Below are 15889 nucleotides of genomic sequence, written 5' to 3'. Positions count from 1 at the left end.
ATTGGTAAATTAGTGTTAGAACGTACGTAAACCGACACCTATGAACATCTAAGTAAGCAAAATGCAGTCGAGAAAGTTGAACCATACGTTACTTATAAAATCAAGATCCTGTTTTCCTCATGACGTGAATGTTTGAAGAACGTAAATGTAAATAATCCAATCGATTTATGTACTACAATATAAGTTAAAGAGAAAGCGTTAACGTCATATGACACTTTGTTTGGCTTATGGTGATATTAGGTAAATTAATCTGGTGCTAATCCGATTGTTTGATCAAGTTTTAAAAAATCGTTCGCCAGCCCAAACATTCTGACAGCAGCTGATGTAGCTCTGCAACCTCTTTCCAGACACAAAGACTGTTCGCGTAACGTTTTGTTATATCTATGCCATTCTTCCCTGCTGGGCATACTTTTATGTCCATCTGCTTTACAACTTCTGTCATACACTACCATTCGCCGCGGGTAGGATGGAAAAAAGTGGTGATGGCTACCAAATAAGTACCATATTACCTTCTACGTAATCACTTCGCGTAATCCAGAGCACACTTAGGACTCATTTATCTGGTCTCCCATTCCATAATGTTCGTACAATACACATGGTCACGCACAGAGAGGAACACTCGATTTAATATTTTCCTTTGCGCATAATTAAAATATTAAATAGTGACGTGCAAGCCTTCATTCAACGATATATGAAAACTTCGTTTAATCAAATTCAGGACTGCAAAAGGAAAAGTTACGTGCTAGGAGGTTTTGACAGAACATCCTCTAAAAAAAATACCGCAAATGTGAACATTATGCATCGTCAGTAGCCCCATCGTGTAAATATGGTAGCTTGAAAGCCAAAATTGTGTAATTGTATCTGAGGATGATCTGATGTGATGGGAGTGTTGCCTTCGGAAAGGTCTGTGAAGGTATTTCTATTTGACATCCATGGACGTCCTGCACGTCTGGGTGTATGTGATGACGATGATGATGATGAAGACGAATACGGCCTGTATCATATGATCATTGAAGAAATATAAGGACTGAAAGCATTATTGATAAGAATTGTCCAAAGAAATTTTATATTCTCAAATTTACGAAACTGTGCTGAACATAATATTTCATACCACCGTACTCTGAATAGACTTCTACCCTCCTTCTAGAGCAAAATGACATGAGAGTTCAAAGAACAAATATGAAAGATAGTGAACAAGACACTTGTTTTCAGGGAAAAGGCAACGATATAATCTATCCATATTAATGTAAATCAGTGAAGAAGGTGGGAGATGGTGCAAAGAATAATAACAATTATAAGAAGAAGAACAATGGTTATATACCTGTAAGAGGCTGGTGTATTTGAACAAACTCAAATATTACAGGAATGAGTCGGAATTGAACGCATCATTTTGGGCTCTACCGTTTGAACCACTCAGGTTGGCCAAACGAAAATCTGATAAGGATAAGATACATGAGAATCCACTGAACATTCGTCATCGAAAGAAATTATTGATGCAGATGCACAAGAGGTCACAGTGTTAGTTAAAACTGTGCATTTTATACAGCATATTGTCGCTATGCTTTTTATTTCAAAGTTCTTATACGAATATAGGCTTGTCATCTACCTTTCCCATTCGTTTGAGGTTTGAGTTATAGTACACAGAATCCAAGAAACTTATTATAGATATGCACTGTATGCGATTTTATTTCGCTGGCGTTTAATGTCATACTAGTATATACCAGTTTTCGGAGACGAACAGGAAATGTATCAAACAAGCATGGTAATAGCCGTGACTTTAATAAAGGTACACTTGTCTGAAATGAAATGGGAAACCACGTAAGACTACCTTCATTTTTCCCGCAGTAGGATTTGAACCCATCATCACCCATGCAAGTCTAATGCTACAAGATGCGTTCTGCGTAGCCAACTCGTTCGGCCAGATAGTGTGAAATATATCTAAATAACAATTAATAACCATTGCTCCACTGTTGGGAGCCATATGAAGTATGATTAATAACAATACAAGACTTGATCGACCGAGCTCGATAGCTGCAGTCGCTTAAGTGCGGCCAGTATCCAGTATTCGGGAGATAGTAGGTTCGAACCCCACTGTCGGCAGCCCTAAAAATGATTTTCCGTGGTTTCCCATTTTCACACCAGGCAAATGCTGGGGCTGTACCTTAATTAAGGCCACGGCCGCTTCCTTCCCACTCCTAGCCCTTTCGTGTCCCATCGTCGCCATAAGACCTATCTGTGTCGGTGCGACGTAAAGCAACTAGCAAAAAAAATACTTTGCGTGGGCGTCATTTGTAACACATATGACACCTGAATAAATGACATAACTCAAATAACATAATAAAATAATTTAAGTAAAATAAACTAATAAAAATAATTAACCGAAATATCCATTATATGGGCGCCAAGTTTCACCCAAATGGATGGCTCAAATATTAAGAGAGCATGATAATACTCTCTCTCTCAGAGTGTGTAAATAGAGCTGCGTACTGCTACATCTGCTTCAGGCCTTAACTAACGTTTTGTAAACGACTGAACAGGTAGGAAATGCACCTTGGTTCATCAATAACTCCACTGATTGTAAAATAACTAACTATACTCTGAATAATATCCGTGGATGAGCACCTCATCAACACACCAAAAATATACATCGAATACACTCACAAAATACTACTGGAAGACTCCATATTTACGCAATTATCCAACAACAAAAACAGTAGGAAACCAAGAACGAGGACCAAGCTACCATTTGTAGTTAGCCCGGTGAGCACTAATTACAAAACATGTATATAAGGATAAATACACTTCACTGTCTCTGTATATCAACACAACTTGCAGATTCTCACTATCAGCACGTGTTATATCACACTGATACTGTACCTTTATAATTCTGTGTTCACAGATTCTAATACTTTTTTAAAAAGATACTTTCACATGAGCAACACAGGCTTGTTGTTCCAGACCATAAATTACGGAAAGTCTGAAATACAGTTCTCCATAGCTTTCACCACCATATAAGACACCAAGCCGCCACAAGTGATATAAGTAATACCAAGTGCCAAAGCACTCCACAGTTTGTAGGTCAGTACCACACTTTATATTCCAAAAAAAGAATTCAAGTCAACCACGTTTCACAAAAGTTATAAATCAACCGTGTTCCACAGAAGTTCTTAGTCCAGTCTCTCGATGTTTTCTCACATACCTATACAGACCTCAGCTTCCCCCTACTCTCACATGGTACGTCTAGATTGACCCTGATTGCCACCCAATCACGTGTTGAAGATCCTCTTGCCATTATAAAACCACGCCCCGAACCACTTATGGGAAACGAAGCCACGTCATCGGACTCTGGGCTGTTCCACATGACTCACGGAAACTTTCTGAGTTGTAAATAGCACTGTCTTCCCAGCCGCTTGTACAAAAAAATTACTCATATCACACATGAGGACCTTCCAGTTCAAAATATTAAGAATAAGTATCCAACTGAAATAATAACAATAACAATAATAATAATAATAATAATAATAATAATAATAATAATAATAATAATAATAATAATAATAATAATAATAATAATAATAATAATAATAATATCTCTCAGTTGTGAATACAGTACGAAGGTGTGATATATGTACCATCACAAGTGTGCGTTGCGACTTAAATTCTGAAAATGCAATACATAAGGCTGGGTTTAGGTATAAGTGGGCAGAGAGCTGAAATAAGTTATTATTTCAGCACTTGCATGGAGTGTGTGAATGAAATGCTACACTCTGAATAGCCGCTGAAGTCATATTGACAAAGAATTGCATAAGACTTCCACTTCGGAGTTGTACAATCACATATGTAAATATATGTCTATGCAACGTGATAGTGTACATTAGAATGAAAGGAAGGTATCGGGTGATTTACTACGCAGTACTTTGGACACTCTTCGTGTGTGTAGGGTGTACTCCGAGGAAAATGCATAATTTATTATATTCGAAATAAAGTGAAGACATTAGCATGCAAACATATTACTACTACTACAGACAAAATTGTTCACAACAATTTGCTTTATGTCACACCGACCGAACAGCCCCAGCATATTCCTGGTGTGAAAATGGGAAACCATGGAAAGCGATCTTCAGGGCTGCCGATATTTGGATTCGAACCCACTATCTCCCGTGTACAAGCTGATAACTTTGTCACTCAAGCTGAGCGGCCATTTGTTCGGTAGACAAGAATGTATTGCCTTTTAAAAGTTAATGACTTTGTGCTATTTTAGGCTCACGGAACTTTGTCCTAAGAATAAAAGTTCAAATGGAAGCGACTAAATGCCAGCGCTTAGGAGAAGAACGACTCAGTTCGACATGGGATTATTTTTCAAGAGGTCGCGCAGTACTTATTTTTCTAAACAAATATTCATACAATTCCTGAATTTGTTAGATCACTTTGGTAACTCTGTGCTTCATACAAGTTCCCTCTTTGGATCAGAGGTAGATAGTCGGCCACCAGATGCAGAGATCGTGCGTTCAAACCAAACAGAAGTAGCTGATTTTCGAAGAGCGGCAATAAGTTCATTCCACATACTATGTCGCACGATGTCGGAATATAAAAGGGGTCGTGTTTACCCGTGAAATTTAAGTAAAATTTCTGTAAAAACTCAGCCATAGATCGTCCAACAGAGTTCCGATTTTGTACAGTCAACCGGAATATCGAGATCGACATGCAGTCAGGCGTGAAATAAAAATGTCTGCTAGACGATAGTTGAAGCCATACTATAATTATTAGTTGCCTTGATGCTGGGGGGAATCTCTCGATATATTAACTGCAAACAAACAAACAAACCAACCCGTCGCTCAGCATTCCATTAAGACCTTGGCCTCAAAAGACGACTGCAGTGCAGGCAGAATTCCTCCAGATAGTGGAATTCCACGTTGTCAGCGTGACTCCAACTTTAGACGCATTGCTTGGCTTTCTTCACTTGGCCCACTTTCCTTCGTGTCAGAGAGCTCCTCAGTTGGAGTCACGAGGCTGAGTGAGCCCCGTTCTAGACTCAGACCAGAATATTGAAAACCCTGGACTGGCCAGAAATCGAAACACGGGTTCTCCGGATAAGAACGAGGCTTGCAACGCCTACACCAAGAAACTGATTATGTGTGAACTACAAGGACACATTATTTTAATCCATGTTCTCCGTATCCCTTTTTCGTTTCTTTAATATTCTTCACTGTCTTTCACACCCATTTACGTTAATGTCGTGAGCAATCTCCCTGCTGATTCATAAGTCATGCAGACTGCTTAATGAACACAGACAAGTTAAAATGCAGCACTTGATAAGGAAACAAATAACATTACTCACCACGAAAAGGCCCAGCCCACATGCCACTCTCTATCCGCATTCAGTCCACTGGTACACTAAGCAGTTCCACACTCGCATTGATGTACTGTGCGTCAAATAATCTGCAACAAAGGAGATGCGCCAGTTAGTTTGGAGGATTAGGCGCACTACATCATGATAAAATGCGATTCGGGAGGGGCATATAATGCATGAGTAGATTGCTGTTGAGTTAACCATCAATGTTTCAACTTTCAGTATACCTTCGACGGAAGTCGAAAGGGGAAGGGACCGAACTCGATAGCTGCAGTCGCTTACGTGCGGCCAGTAGCTAGTATCCGGGAGATAGTGGGTTCGAGCCCCATTATTGGCAGCCCTGAAGATGGTTTTCCGTACTTCCCATTTTCACACCAGGCAAGTGCTGGGGCTCTACGGCTGCTTCCTTCCCACTCCTAGGCCTTTCCTATCCCATCGTCGATATAAGACCTATCTGTGTCGGTGCGACGTAAAGAAGCTTGTAAAAAAAGAAAGAAGGGGATTGGAGGTTTTTTACAAGTTGCTTTATGTCGCACCAGCACAGATAGGTTTTATGGTGACGATGGAATAGGGAAGGGCTATGAATGGGAAGGAAGTGACCGTGTGCTTAATTAAGGTACAGCCCCAGCATTTGCCTGATGTGAAAATGGGAATTCACGGGAAACCATCTTCAGGACTGCCCACAGTGGGGTTCGAACCCCCTATCTCCCGAATGCAAGAAGGAGATTTTGATAGGCAACATATTTGAAGAATGTGTAGCAATACCGCAGACAAATCTCGTAATAATAAAATATGTGAAGGATGTGTATTAATGCCCGTAGAGAACTCCCAAAATAATGTAAAAGGGAAATGGAGAAAGTGATTTTTTTGCTGTAAAATTCCATATAGGTGACGTTAAATCCTGCTTACTTAACATACGATGCCAGTCAAGTGATGTAGGAGTAGTGGGTCTAACTGCATCTTACCCGGAGGTCTCAGGTCCGATTCCCGGCTCGTCCAAAGACTTTAATTCTGGACTAAGAACTGCAACGGGATTCTACTAGCCTCGCAAGGTCATATGAGGAGCTGTCTCATATGGGAATTAGCAATACGGTCAATGAAATCAGGAAATACGGCTGAAGAACAGGTCATGTTCAGCACTATTTTATATCCATGCCATCCTGCTGGGCAGTAGTTGTCGTGGCAGTCCAAGGTCCATAATAGTGCTGTACATGCTATCAGGTCTAGCTTCGAAATTATATTACTTCCCAAATGATTTAAACAGTATGAGAACAAATTGCAACTTTATGTGATGAAAATGTAGGCCCCACTTAATTTATTTCGACAGGCTGTAATCAGTTCCCACTAAGCCGAGTATTGCAACCTCATTCAAAAACAATGGAGAAGATGCTAATTCACTCTAGTACTTGTATTTATTAGTGTTTGGTAGTCTCATCATTCCTTATAATGTTTTGTATTCTAGAAATGTTCTGAAGTGTATCCTTCTGTAAGAAACATTTCTTTCTCTTCTTATTCTTTTAACGATTTACCCACACCTGTGGGGTTGCGATTGCGAAGTCTGTCACACATGCGGATATGTACCTGTTTTACGGTCGGATGCCCTTCTCGACGCAACCCAATTTGGAGGGTGGGCGTTTCTGTAGTGCCTGGTAGTGTGCTGTGTTGCCTGGATATGAAGAAAAGAGTGTTGGGATAAACACAAACACCCAGTCCCCAGAGCCAGAAGAATTAATCAGATGCAATTAAAATTCCCGACCCGGCCGCGAATCGAACGCGGGACCCTCTAAATCAAAGGCCTCAACGCTGGCCACTCAGCCAAAGAGTCGGACCGGTGAAAGAAGACTATATTAGAATATCATTTTATATTTTAGTCGTAGTAACAGTAACAGTATATTGCGGTAGCATACTTGTTGCATGTTCCTGGCACAATTTCAGTTAAGAACTTAATATTCAACTCACTGACCACATTGAATGTTATTACACACACATCTCTAAACCATGAACATGTGAGCTTGCACTCGGGAGATGGTAGGTTCGAGCCCCACTGTCGGCAGCCCTGAAGAAGGTTTTCCCTGATTGTTAAAAATCGCACCTATCAACTTGTCAATGTTCGGAAATAGTTCTTGTGTAGTGCACAGGGCCAATTCCATACGTACGACATAGTTCACATTGTTGATTGTTTTCTGTGATGGTTCATAGTGTTGTGTGTCATGCGTGTGTGAAAAGGAGAGTATTTCGGCAAAAAAATTTAATCCTCTCAGTACCCTAGTCAGAGGAATTATCCATGCGTGTTTGAAATCCCCACCCCGGCCGGGAATCGAACCCGGTACCCGCTGGATCGAAGGGCAATACATTGACCATTCACCGAAGGAGGCGAAAACATTAAAATGACGTTAATGTTGACTTATTCCAATCACGCCCATTACCCTGCTCATTCAGAAATAACGATAAAACCATTGCACGGAACGCCTAATCCGTTACCTCCAACACACTCGGTGTTCGGTCAAAATGAACGAGTTAAGGAAAAGGGTAGGGCAAACAGCTCTTACTGCCGGGCTGAGTGGCTCAGACGGTTGAGGCGCCGGCCTTCTGATCCCAACTTGGCAGGTTCGATCCTGGCTCAGTCCGGTGGTACTTGACGGTGCTCAAGTAGATCATTATTATTATTATTATGGTACCATCCCATCATTTGAAATTTGTACACTGCGCATATCGTAACAATTACAAATACCTCTGTTCCCTGGAAATTAATCTACATATCTTTCATCTCTGGAGCTTGCTAAATGCTTTGTTCACCCCTTGTAGCGCTGTGTGCGAGGACAAAACCCTTGGCGATTGCATTAGTGGGCTCATTTCCGGACGCCAGGGTATACTAATGGATTAAACACCATCAAACTAGTCCGATGCATTATGAAATGTGATACACCAAGTGAGAAATGCTTACGCACGCAGCACACTATTTGTAGATTTTTCTTGACAGATTTCCAATAATTGACGTCGAGATTTTGTGAAAATGCCACAGAACTTCGTGTCTCCCTCTGACCACTCGTTTTCTTTCTCTCGCTCGCTTGCACACAGACACACACACACACACACAAATCGGATGTTAAAGTGCTCCAGAAAGCCTACTGACTTTTCAATAGAACCTCACTATTAGCCAGGAGAAGAAATCCCTTACATATATGACGGATTTCAAGAAGATTTAAGAAGAACATTCCAAGAGTCCAAGATACAGGACACTTCGACAGATAGAACATGAAGTGATCAGAAAACGAGGATTGATATATTCGTAAGAAATAACTTTACAGGCAGGGTGCTAGAGCATAACAGCCGAGCTGCATTACCAAGTCGAATCAGCTGATTTGAGAACTGTGTTTCCATGCGGTAGTTAACAACATGGACATATTATTTTATTCTGCGTATTGTATCAATTATTAAATACTCATAACTGAAAGCTACAGTAACTAAACGTAAGTAATATCAAATTATGCAATCAATTGGTTGACCGTTGTAACGATCACTCACCTATTTTCGGCTACCGTCATCTGGAACTTCATCTATGTTCATATACTCGCCGATACTTCATTCAACTAACCGGCCTTGGACTTTCTCTGCTGCCTCGCCATGCATCCGTCCTGGTGAACTGCTGACTACACACTGAGTCTCCTCTGGGTTACGTCATCCGCTACGTCAGTGTCCGATATTTCTCGACGTTTTGTGTACTTTTTTCCGGAACTTTCGGCAGCGGTATAAAGGCTTCCCCCACATACTCGGTCTTCAGTCCAGCACTGATTCCGAGTGTGGTTGGAGGGTCGTCTGAGGACTTCCAAGTATTTGCTGGGAAGCTCCACTTCTTTTATTTGCTGTATTGGGTGAGCAACAGAGTATTTATTTTATAATTACCACTATTATTCTTCTCCTATGGATTTTGGAGTTATCTTCATTTCTGTGGCCGGTTTTCTTTTAAGCCTGATATGAGTGATATTGTTCCTTAACAAATGAACATCGAGTAATATGCAATTTCAAGAGTTTGTGAGTGATTGAACTTGTGGCCTGGACGGTACAACTTATCACATAATACTGTTCCTGCATTTGGCAATGTTTATACTCAGGCGACTCCCGTTATTGTGATCCCCGTCCTTGGTCCTTCCCGTGCCTTTCTTCTCCCTTTGTTTACTTTTTTTGGAAATCTGTGTCCATATTCTCCGAGGCTTATAGGTTACCATGTTCATTTGATTAGTCACATATTATAACTTGTAAATGGTCTGGGATTCTATTCTAATGTACTGAAACGGTAACACCCTACGAGCATTCACGTTTCATTCTTTTATTAAGAGAAGCTCGCTAACACCCGGCCGTAAGCCTTTAAAACTTGCGCCGAGCGCACAGGCATAATGGGAACTGCGAGCAAGTTCGCGACGTTCCAGAACACCGGCCAAGGACAAGCGACGTCACGCAGAAGGTTCCTTCGTGTTCCATTGCTGCATGAACGAAATATAAGCGAGTCGCCAGCCTGGGGTAAGGCAGAATGTAAGCAGAGAGCCTGCAGTAAAGCAGAGAGAGTGTGCGGTATGCGACGGCAGTGTGCTGAAGGCAGAGAGTGGAGTGAGTCGGCAGTAAGCCGTGAGTCAGCGAGTGTGTGCAAGTAAGCACGTCGCGACATAATTCGTCTCTCGGTCCGGCTGTATATTTGAATTCGTTTAAAGACTGTGTTCTTGCATTAATTGTGTCAGCTTTGAATTCGTTTAAAGACTGTGTTCTCGCCAGCTTGAATTCATTTAAAGACTGTGTTCTCACATAAACTGTGCCAGCTTCGAATTCGTTTAAAGACTGTGTTCTCGCCAGCTTGAATTCATTTAAAGACTGTGTTCTCACATAAACTGTGCCAGCTTTGAATTCGTTTAAAGACTGTGTTCTTGCATTAATTGTGTCAGCTTTGAATTCGTTTAAAGACTGTGTTCTCGCCAGCTTGAATCCATTTAAAGACTGTGTTCTCACATAAACTGTGCCAGCTTCGAATTCGTTTAAAGACTGTGTTCTCGCCAGCTTGAATTCATTTAAAGACTGTGTTCTCACATAAACTGTGCCAGCTTTGAATTCGTTTAAAGACTGTGTTCTTGCATTAATTGTGCCAGCTTCGAATTCGTTTAAAGACTGTGTTCTCGCCAGCTTGAATTCATTTAAAGACTGTGTTCTCACATAAACCGTGCCAGCTTTGAATTCGTTTAAAGACTGTGTTCTTGCATTAATTGTGTCAGCTTTGAATTCGTTTAAAGACTGTGTTCTCGCCAGCTTGAATTCATTTAAAGACTGTGTTCTCACATAAACTGTGCCAGCTTCGAATTCGTTTAAAGACTGTGTTCTCGCCAGCTTGAATTCATTTAAAGACTGTGTTCTCACATAAACGGTGCCGGCTTTGAATTCGTTTAAAACTGTGTTCTCGCATTAATTGTGTCAGCTTTATTTCATTTAAAGACTGTGTTCTTGCATTAACTGTGCCAGCATTGATTTCGTTCAAAGACTGTGTGAAAGCAGCGGTAGTATTTCTAGCCAGCCTCAATTTCATTTAAAGGCTATGTCTGTCCGTTGAACTGTGTTGCATTATGATCTTAAGTGCCAGTGTTAATCTGAAAATCACGACGTACGGGAATTTGGACTGTCATTTATTTCAACAAATGTATTATGCTGGTGGAGTACAGTGCAGAGACTGTACTCGTTAAATTTAATTTTCTTTATGAAGTGCTTGATCACCGCACCTCGGAAGGTTCTAGATTGTTTCATTTGCGTATTATTCCAAATACGAACTGTGACTCTAACTTTATCCTTGCTGCTGTGGGAACTATTTCGGCGTGCTTCGCCATAGGGAAGTGTCACACCAGTACCCCATGACGTCAAATGTGGAAGCTCCACATTTCCCCGTTCCTGCCTCTGGTTCGAGTCATCAACACAAATACAAACACCAACGACAAAAGACAACGCCGACGCCGACCGCAAGACGACGCAGCCGCCGCGGGACAACGTCCTCTTCACGCCCTCAGGGACAAATCTACAATTCAGCTATAAAAGGTGACATAATTATTTGCCTATTTATTGAATAAACTGAAGGATCCACTTAATCATGAATTTTTCTTTCACTACCCTTCTCTCTTACTCTCTTAGCATGGGCCGTACACGCCTTGTCGTTCCTCATGCTCTCCGATAAACTGAAGTACGGGCATTCCTGTTACAGAGAGAAGGTAGTGAATAGTGGCACCCATGACGTTGGGGCCCGATTAAAGAGAGTGAATAGTGGCACCCATGACGTTGGGGCCCGATTAAAGAGAGTGAATAGTGGCACCCGTGACGTTGGGGCCAGATTAAAGAGAGTAAAGTGATAAAAATTAACTTTGAAATCAGTGATATCTTAACTTAAAAATTCAAATAAAAGTGCATAGTACGTACGTTAATTCCAGTTCAGTGAATGTGTTAAAATTTTACGAAGTTCAATTCAATGACTTTGACGAAATTTTAAACTTTTGGCACAGAACTCTGATCAAGTTTATGACACAAGTGATTATTTTTCTCTTTCTCTTGCTATGTAAAACATTTCAGGCATAATATTCATGCACAGGCTTATATAAATTTTGATATTTATGTTGGTGAAATTTTGAACTTTACCATTGGACAATAATGGTGATATTTAATTTTATGCACAAGTGTTTGATATTTTGTGTTGGTGAAATTTTGAACTTTACCATTGGACAATAATGGTGATTTTACGTATGAGGTGAATGATTGTATTTTCTGCATTTTGTGAAAATAACGACATTAATATGGAAAATATACTAGCTGCCATCGAGGCTTTAAAAATCAGTCTAAATGACAGGATTACGGAAAGTAACACTAATCTCGGGCGTAGGATTGCTGAATCTAATAACACTTTAGGAGCTCAACTTAAAGAATCTAACAATACTTTAGGAGCTCAACTTAAAGAATCTAACGCGACCCTGGAAGCCACTAAGGCTAGTATAGGTCAACTTAGGGAGGCTAATGAAGCAACTAATCGTAGTATCACTCAACTAAGGGAGGCTAATGAAGCAACTAATCGTAGTATCACTCAACTTAGGGAGGCTAATGAAGCAACTAATCGTAGTATCACTCAACTAAGGGAGGCTAATGAAGCAACTAATCGTAGTATCACTCAACTAAGGGAAGCTAATGATGCCAACATTGTAAAATTGACAGAATCTGTTGATCAAAAATTTGCGGAAGTTAATAATAATTTGGAACGTAGGCTCAATAGTGCAGGTGCCGAAATTGAAAAAAGATTTAAAGAATCTAACAAAAGAATGGATTCTAAGTTTACGGAAATAAATGAAAGATTAACTCGTGACTTAGAAACCATTAAGCAAGATATAAAATCACAAGTGGCGGAGGACTTAAAACTTGCTTTCCCGTCTTCTTCTCAGGAAGTCCTTAAAGAAGTAGAAAGCTTAAAGGAAGAATTTCAAGAGTCCCATGCTCAATTATCTCTTGCGCAAACTAAAATCGCGTCTATTCAAGACAAACTTCATGAATCTGTTAAAAATAATTTCATGAAGTTGGGAAACGAAATTACTCTTCTGAAAAGTCAGCAAGAGGAGGCCGATAAACGTGTCAAGACTCAGTTAGATAATGCTCACACGCAGATTACTCGTATCTGTCGCGATGTAGCAGAAGTCAAGACCGACATAGAGAAGGAGGTCAAGGAAATTGAGAATTCCGTACAGGGGAAAATTAAAACCCTAAAACTTGAACTCCAAGGGGGTATAGAAGCTCTCAACAGCAAAGTATCGCAAATCGAACAGGATGTTTCATCATCTAGCCTTCACAACACTAGTGGAGAATCCATGAATGTTTCCACAATTTTTAAAATAACTGAGGAAAAACCAGCCAAATTTTCGGGGAAAGAGGAGTATACTGCTAAGGAGTTTCTCCTCAACCTCGAAGAATTCTTTCAAGAAAATCACGTTAAGACCGACCGTCGTTTACGAATAGCATCTCGATTGTTAGAAGGCAAGGCGTTAATGTGGTTTACCGCTTTTAATTTCAGTATTAACACTTACAAAGAATTTAAGGAAGCCTTACTTAGACGATTTTGGAGTGCTGAGGCTCAGCACCTGATAAAACTTCAATTATACTCTAGAAAGTATAACACGTCCGTCAATTCCTCGCGATATTCAGATTATCTCATATCTCAGCTCAAAAAGATGCAGTTTTTCGACCCTCCTTTACCGGAGCAAGAACTTATTCAGGTCATAACGCTGCAATTTCCACCAAATGTTCAGGAAATATTGGTGGCAGCAAACGTCCAGGACTTGGAGCAGCTCGATGATGTCCTGAGGAAACTCGATACTGCGCACACTCAGAGCGCAGCAAAAGCAGGTCGAACCAAAGAAACTACAACCAACTTTACGGAAATGAAAACTCCGGTTCAAGTAAATCCAGAACCGCGAGAAGAAAGAGAAACTCGCCGAGATATTCCGTTTCGGCATAGAAGATCTAGGAATCGCCCCTACGAAGGGAGGGCTAAGTTTCAACCTGGACCTTCATGGAGGCAGGCAGCTAATCAACCCAATGATAATAGGAACTCCCAGCGGGAAGAATTAGAGAAACGTTGGAGAGAGACTACGGAATATGTAAAGAATAAGAACAGGGAAGAGGGCTTACCTGGAGCAGCTTCTTTGGAATACCAGGCAGAGATACAGAGAAGAAATGAGAGAACGGAAATGGATCCAAGAGCTACGGGTACAAAAAAAAAAACTTTGTCGAAGCAATAAAGAGACAGCCTGAAAACCCGGAGGGAGGAGAAGTAGTATGTAGCGCACTCATTAACCATTGGTATTTAGAGGATGCAGATTTACTATATGAGGATTCAACACCACGACAGCCTCAGATACAACGCGGCTTACCGATCATTATCATTAAGTTAGGCAATATGATTGTCCACTCTCTAGTAGACTCGGGATCGCAAGCCTCACTAATTTCGCAGAAATTAATAGATGTGGCGCAGGAGACGACCTACATCTCCATCTTGCCGGTTACTCAAGTTAAGGTTAAAGGCATAGTTCCTGACAAAGCTATTAAATGCAAATTCCAGGCGTTTCTTGAGTTAGAAATTGGTGGTGTTAAGTTCCAACATCTATTTTTGATCTTGACGCAAATGAAATTTGACTTAATTCTTGGATCAGACTTTCTCATTCAACATGGGGGAATCATTGATTATCCCGCTAATGTGATTAAATTTTTCCACGTCGAATCTGTAGGGCTACAGTTGGTTACTTATAATGACGTGAAGAATCCGGAATGTGAGACCCCGGTGGGCATAGTAGAAGGCAAGATGAGCGAGGCTCCGCCTGTCGAAGAAAGCGTCCACGAAGAGGGGCGACCCGAGGAAGTGGGACCCGTAGAGGACCAGATGGCGTCCATTATCGATGATGAGTTTAACGAGGACCACTACAACTTCACGCCGTACGCCAATGTAGCTGAAAGCCCAGATTACGATGATGATAAAGTAATAAAGGCAATCCAAGAGCTTTTTAAGAAGTTTCCAGATGTATTTTTTGAGAAACCTGGAGTCATTAAGGGTTTCAAGCACCACTTAGATGTTACTGACACATCACCTTATAAGAAACGGCCTTATCCGATACCCATGAAGTACTTGGAAGAAGCACGGGTCATCATTAAACAGATGGAGAATGATGGAATCATATCAAAATGCGTCACACCTTACATTAATCCTCTGGCTATAGTGAGAAGACTGTTCAAGTTTTTGAAATACTTTACAAAGAGATGAGCGAAAAGAAAATCGCCCAGCAATTTTCTTTTTCCCGAGCAGGGGGGGAGATGAAACGGTAACACCCTACGAGCATTCACGTTTCATTCTTTTATTAAGAGAAGCTCGCTAACACCCGGCCGTAAGCCTTTAAAACTTGCGCCGAGCGCACAGGCATAATGGGAACTGCGAGCAAGTTCGCGACGTTCCAGAACACCGGCCAAGGACAAGCGACGTCACGCAGAAGGTTCCTTCGTGTTCCATTGCTGCATGAACGAAATATAAGCGAGTCGCCAGCCTGGGGTAAGGCAGAATGTAAGCAGAGAGCCTGCAGTAAAACAGAGAGAGTGTGCGGTATGCGACGGCAGTGTGCTGAAGGCAGAGAGTGGAGTGAGTCGGCAGTAAGCCGTGAGTCAGCGAGTGTGTGCAAGTAAGCACGTCGCGACATAATTCGTCTCTCGGTCCGGCTGTATATTTGAATTCGTTTAAAGACTGTGTTCTTGCATTGTGTCAGCTTTGAATTCGTTTAAAGACTGTGTTCTCGCCAGCTTGAATTCATTTAAAGACTGTGTTCTCACATAAACTGTGCCAGCTTCGAATTCGTTTAAAGACTGTGTTCTCGCCAGCTTGAATTCATTTAAAGACTGTGTTCTCACATAAACTGTGCCAGCTTTGAATTCGTTTAAAGACTGTGTTCTTGCATTAATTGTGTCAGCTTTGAATTCGTTTAAAGACTGTGTTCTCGC

General features: G+C 41.1%; 1 long non-coding RNA gene across 1 annotated transcript in view; it reads right to left on the bottom strand.

Annotated features, from left to right (window-relative positions):
* LOC136863224 (uncharacterized) overlaps positions 1 to 8997 on the bottom strand; it is a 49024-nt gene extending 40027 nt beyond the window's left edge. The window contains exons 1-2 of the long non-coding RNA XR_010859176.2: positions 8876 to 8997; positions 5339 to 5439 (exon numbers count right to left, since the gene is read on the bottom strand). This is a non-coding gene — a long non-coding RNA (uncharacterized lncRNA). The remainder of the gene's footprint in view (positions 1 to 5338; positions 5440 to 8875) is intronic.
* Between the last annotated feature and the right edge of the window lie 6892 nt (positions 8998 to 15889).

Source organism: Anabrus simplex, chromosome 2 (assembly GCF_040414725.1).
Source record: "Anabrus simplex isolate iqAnaSimp1 chromosome 2, ASM4041472v1, whole genome shotgun sequence".
In the NCBI taxonomy this organism is placed as follows: domain Eukaryota; kingdom Metazoa; phylum Arthropoda; class Insecta; order Orthoptera; family Tettigoniidae; genus Anabrus; species Anabrus simplex.
This window is presented reverse-complemented; position numbering and strand designations above follow the sequence as displayed.